Raw genomic sequence first — 6,000 nt, 5'->3', positions numbered from 1 at the left:
TAAAGGGACGAGTTGCGAACAGTTCAGGAAGTGACAAGCCGATTTCCTCCTCCCCGGGAGCCGCTCGGTACAAAGCGCTCGGCGCCGGCAGGAGAGCGTGCGCGCGGCGGACGCGCGGCGGGCAACCCGGACGACTTGACGAGCGCCGGCAGTGACGGCGCGGGGCCCACGGCTGGAGCGCTCCGCCGCGCACAGTAAGCGACCCCGGGTCGGGCGGAGGCGATGGCAGTTGGGAATCTGGTCCCGCGCAGAGGTCCCAGCTTGTGCGTCCTGGACGCCGGCTGGAGGAGCCCGGTTCGCGTGCGCGCCGGGCTTGCTTTCCTTTTCCCCTAATGTTGATTTCCTTTTTTTCTGCCTTGTTTCTCCTTCGCGTTGGGTCGGGTGCTTTCTTCTGGAGCTGAGTGTCGTCCCTGCTGCAAGCGTGAGACTTGTCAGCGCGCAGGCAGGGGAACAAGCAAGACTGGCCGTTGTGGAAAAGTGTGCGCTCTCCGGGTCAGGTCTGCCAGGCCGGCGTGGGGAAGACTGCGCTCCGGGGTGTCCTCTTCGCCGCGTCTCAACTTGTGTCCTGGTTCGCAGCAGCGGCGAAGGCGCCGAGCCCCGGGAACCGGGCGGCCTCGCTTGCCCCGAAGTTCCGCATCGTTTGCAGACAACTCTTTTGTTCGCGGAAGTTTGCACCCGCCACCCCCGGGATGCGGGCGCTCAGTCGCCGACTCCGCGGCTGCTGGACTGGCCAGTGCAGTCGCGATGGGGGTGAGAGGGCGTACTGTCCCGAGAAGGGGAAGGCTGCGGGGTGGCCACAGCCAGGGCTCACGGAGTGGGGGCGCCCTTGCCGGCGTGGCTTTTGCACATGGCGAGGAGGGCCGTCCGTCACAGGCACACGGGCCGGGTCACATTTTTGCCAGTCCTTGATTTGCAAGTCCGTGGGAGTCGGGTTTCCTGGTCGGGGTTTCTCTTGGTGGGGCGGGGACGGAGGAGGCGAGGAAACCCAAAATCAGGGGAGGGTCCTCGGTTTGCGCTGTCCCAGGTGTCTTCTCCCCCCACCCCCCGCAGCGATTCCCCACCCCCTTCCCCGCGCGGACTTGGGGAACAATGCTCGTAGTGCCCGGTAGGGAGCTGGAGCAGTGGCGAGCCTCGCGGGCGAGCATGCTCGGATCCCTCCCCTTCGGGCACCCTCCGATGACTGGCTTTCTCCCCTCTGACTGCCCGGGTTTATTAACACGTACTGTATGTATTTAGTATGATGGTGAACAAAGAAAATCTCTTTGCAGCATTTGATGAATGGGATTCTGCCTCCTATAGGCCACACTCCGAGTCTTCCATACGGTACAATCCGGACTCGGTGGTATTGGGAAAGTGGCCCCTGCGGTGGGCTGCATTCTGGTCCGGGCTCCTGGGCAGGGCATTTTGCCACTGCTGCTGCCACCGTGTTCGCCTTGCTGGAGCCGGTGCAGACGGAGCCAGGCTGACGGTTGTTCAACAGGAACAAATGTTTGTTGAATTGTTGGATGTTGGAGAAAAGGGACTGTTTTCTATTGACTGTTGCAGGAGCTGGAATGGCATTGTTTATTGGCCTGGGAAGCCAGGCAAATGTCTTGTGCTGTTTCAACATATTAGCAGACTTCCAAATGATATGCTAGCATATGTGTTCCCAGCAGTCCCCACCGGCTGGAAGGGAGATCTCTCCTTGCTCCAGATCCTGGACTCTGGATTAAAAGATGCCATCCGGTTTAAGGACTTTGGAAAGGATGGAATCTGCCCACCCTGTGAAACTCACTGTTCCAGATTGGACCAGGGTGTTGTTTCCTTTTAATTTATCCGCTTAACAAACAGTAACTTAGTTTTGATACTGAATTGCAGGTCTAGTCTTTTTTCTCCCCCTCAATGGCCATAGACCAGAACAGAAAACAGCCACTTGTTCCTACAAGGTTAGAGTCCTTTTAGTGGGAAGAGGTTTGAGTCTTCAGTTCAGTTCAGGACTGGCAGCCATGACCCTGTCTGTACTTGGAGAAGGTCATTGTAGATGCTGTCACTCATCTTGTGGACCGATGCAGCTTCTAAGGCGCTGTTCCACACAAGAAATCTAAGGAGAGGCTTGGGGAGGGCCTGCATTTCTCTCCCAAATGTTTGGTCAGAGAAGACCATTAAAGAAAATTAAAATAATTTTCTGCAAAGACTTATTGTTTTTGCCTGAGAAGGTGAGATTTTGATATCAAAGACAAATTGTAAATAAAAGCGAGCAGTATCATTGATGTAAAGGTGCCCTTGAGGGTTGTTCTAACCCTGTCAGGACATTGCTCTGCTTTTAATTGATAATGTTTTTAATCAGTGTCTCCCTTCTGTTTTCAACTTAGGGTATGTTGCACTTAATGGTATTTTAGAAGTTCGTAAAGTTCTTTTGGAAACAGCCGTGAGATACCCTCACTGACATTTTTCAGGGAGCCCCGATAGTATTTCCTGGGGTCTTTCTTTTTTCATCTTTTAATCATTCTCTTACCCACTGTTGATTCCTTCACTGCCCTCCTGCCACCCCGTCCCCCCAGCTCTGTGAAACCTAGTGGGCAGGGTGTCCTTTAAGTGGGACCAGTGAGCAGGCGCCTGCCCTGTGATGGAAGCTCAGGCAAGGACAGCCTGCTCTCCTTCCCTTGCGAAGGCTGGGCGAGGGTGCGGGGAGGGTTGTTTAAATACTGGAAGCTGGCAGCAGGGGACGCTGCGGAGCAGTGTGGTGTCTGTAGAGCTCTTTAAAAAGTCACACCCTTCCCAGTAACTCCTCCATCAGCGGGCACTGAAGACAGTACTGGGGCCACCTTCCAGTTGTTCAGTTGATGTTTTATCCAGGCAGTGTGGCTTTCTGGAATTAATCTGTACACTGTATGAAAACTTCTTGTACTTATCCTTAAAAAAAAAAAGGAATGAAATAAGCAAATATTCAGATCAGCACCACCCCCATCATTACCACCACCATGCACACCTCTCTGATGTGTAATAAAAGAAACCTGCAGGCATAATTTGTTATGTAATATGCTGATAATACAAGTTTCTGTTTTAGATGGAAACCAGATGTGGACAGACTCTCTTTAATTGATCCAGCAAGGGGGAAGACTTATTTAGTAGATTAACTAGTCCTTGCAAACCCTAACGGTGGTTGGTTTTTGTTTTAACTTAAAGAGAGAATCCAAATTTCAGGGAATTTTGAGATTTGTGCCTCTCAGCCTCTGCCTTGCTGCAGCTGTCCATTTTGTCAGACTCCTCTCTTGAAAGAACCAGTTTGTTGCCAGTGGGAAGCACATGGCTGGGTCTGGCTGGGCTCAGCACAGCTCTTCTCTGTTGGGCTCCACAGCTCCTCATCGTCTTGTTCAGTGGCTGCCCTGTCCTCCACCTTACAAAACAAGGCCTGGCCGAGGGACTTAGGTGCTGCAAGGAGTGTTGGCCGTCTTCCTTGGTCTCTTTCTTAAACATCTGATCATACAGGGGAGAGTTCCTGTTTAAATTTGTTGAATGAAAACACTTTTCCAAAAATCACTGACTCTCCCCTGGTTCATTTCTTTGTTTATTTCATGCCTAATTTTATGAAGGTTCTTTCTGCACAACTGAGTCACCTTTATTATGGCCCAGGGTTGGGAACTGCGCTATAATAGCTGACCCCATTAACAGTAGTTTCATTGCGTGCTGGGATGTGAACTTTGGAAACAAACCCAGAGGCTTAGATATGCTGATGTGCCCTGAGACTTGCTTAGAAAATTTTTGTTTTAGTGCAGTTTACATTAACATGATTAATGACCATGCCACTGAAAAGTCTATATTCAAAAGCAATTTACTGTTCCCTAGGGTTCTTCTTATGGTGAAGTAATTTTCTTTGCCAAACAACATTGTTTTTTAAGGTAAATTCTTTGATACTTAATCCAAACCTCCTGTGGACATGGTTTGGGGACACGGTTTGGGTTTTGTAAGCTTCAGGTTGTGGTTTTGGTGGTGCCTGTCAACCTTAACAAACTTGGGTCAGAGGGAACCTGGATTCTTGTCTAAGAAAGTCCTCTGAGCTCCTGAGCAGTTAGGATGTGAGGAAATCTTCCGGAGGAAACTTGGCTTCAGGGTATCTTGGCAGGGGATGCCAGCAGGCTGGAGCTAAGGACAGTATTTTTTTTTTTTCCTCGAAGGGACTGGAGATGCTTGAGCTTTTCCTTAGCCTTTTTGTTTTTGTTTTTTGTTGTTGTTAAATGTGGGTTGATTGAGAGGGGAAATGATGGGTGGGTCTGAAAGCAGCCTTAGGAACTGGAGAAAATAAAAACACATTTGAAGGACTCAGGAAGATTTTGCATTTCAAAGGGTCTACCTTGTAGACTTTCACATCACGTCAGGGGTTACAGAGAAGTGTGACAGGCACCCCTGCTTCTTTAACCATTCTCCCTCTCTCCTGCTGTGGGGGCTGCCTTTTGCATGGGGGATGGGGGCAGCTTGGTCAGACCATGCAGGAACATCATGGAAACGAGAGTACCTCCTAGGCGTCTGTGCGTCTCTGGAGGGACTTTTTCCACGGCGCTGCTCTCAGGAGAGAAAAAGCAAGTCATGTTGGTAAACAGCTCTTTTGACCCCAGAATGCTGTAGCAAGCCAACTCCTGACTACTCCCTCCTTACATTCTCCTGTTACACACAGAGACAGATTCATTCTCTGCACTGGTATAGTATAGTTCTCAAGGTTTCTTCCCAAATGGATGCTGAAAGATCCATAGACTGGATCTATGGATGGAGACTATCGAAAGATCCGTAGCAGTACCCACTGGTTGTTGAAGGTGACCCCTAGGCTTGGGGCTTTCCATACATTCTAATTTCCCAAAGCCAGCCTGCAGTTACAGCTGAACAGTCTGAGATTCAGAAAGGCCACACAAATGGAAGGCAGAGAAGCCAGTAGGACTATCCAGTGTATCTGGCTTCAGGGCCTTCTTGCTTCCCATGCACCATCATATTGGTTGGGGTATTTATAAGACGGAGGCACTGGGTTCTGTTTTATCTCTAAGTATAAATTTTGTTTAGTCTTGTTAACACCACAGGGAAACTTAGAAATTTTAACTGCCTTTTCTCCCTCCCGCTCCCTTTCCTATGCCTTTTTTTTTTTTTTTTTGTGATTGAATTCTGAATTTTCTGCAGGACTGAAGACAGTGCCAATTGGGAAGACTGAAATGTTTTGCTTCATCCTTACAAAAGACAGATTCACAAGAAAATATAATTATTCCCAGTGACCTTCTGGGGGAAGCAGGAAATAAATCTGGCAGCTCACTAGAAGCATCACCATTCTTTCGGATTTCATTTTGCATTCAAAGAGATTGTTAAAGGGTTTCTAACGTGTGTGTGTGTGTGTGTGTGTGTGTGTGTGTGTGTGTGGTTGTAATCCAGATGTCTCAGATTATGTTGTGGCGTATGTCACCTCAGGTTTGCACAGTATCACATTTTGTTTACATGCCTAAAGTAATCAAATACACACACTTGTACATCTTCCAGCAGGGTAGAACTTGGTACGCTCTAGCCAGGCGGGGCCAGGCAGGGACCTTACATTCTGTCTCAGACAGATGGCTCCTTGCAGGTTGGTCCTGATTTGTGTTGGAGGGGAATGAGCATGCCTGCTTAGGTCTCCTGTCCTTTCTGCCCCTAATGAGCTTATGGAGGAGGCCTGGGACGTCTGTGCTTTGGGTTTCTGGAAGCTAGAGCAGTGGTTCTCAATCTTGGCTGCACATTAGAGTCACCTGGGGAGGTTTAGAAAAAACCTAGTTGCATCACAACTGGGGAGAGAGGCGATAGGACCCAAGTATGGGTGTTTTTAATGCTCCTGAGTTGATGCTGTTACACATTCAGAACTAGGGCTGAGGGCGGGAGTAGGTCTTAGCATACCTACCATACCTTGCTTTCCTTAGCACGAGTGGAACAAACCTTTTGGAATTTTCCACTGCTGCCATATCTTGGTGAAAGAGAGTTTGAAACAGTGACGGTGAGCCTTTTAGACCTTTTAAT

General features: G+C 49.4%; 1 protein-coding gene across 1 annotated transcript in view; it reads left to right on the top strand.

Annotated features, from left to right (window-relative positions):
* Positions 1–200: 200 nt before the first annotated feature.
* Fam53b (family with sequence similarity 53, member B) overlaps positions 201–6,000 on the top strand; it is a 115,571-nt gene continuing 109,771 nt past the window's right edge. The window contains exon 1 of the mRNA XM_013503079.1: positions 201–750. The gene's annotated coding sequence lies outside the window, so the exon portion shown is untranslated. The remainder of the gene's footprint in view (positions 751–6,000) is intronic.

Source organism: Chinchilla lanigera, unplaced genomic scaffold (assembly GCF_000276665.1).
Source record: "Chinchilla lanigera isolate Chin_1 unplaced genomic scaffold, ChiLan1.0 scaffold00076, whole genome shotgun sequence".
In the NCBI taxonomy this organism is placed as follows: Eukaryota; Metazoa; Chordata; class Mammalia; order Rodentia; family Chinchillidae; genus Chinchilla; species Chinchilla lanigera.
The sequence above is the reverse complement of the archived record's forward strand: the minus strand, read 5'-3'. Positions and strand labels throughout refer to the sequence as shown.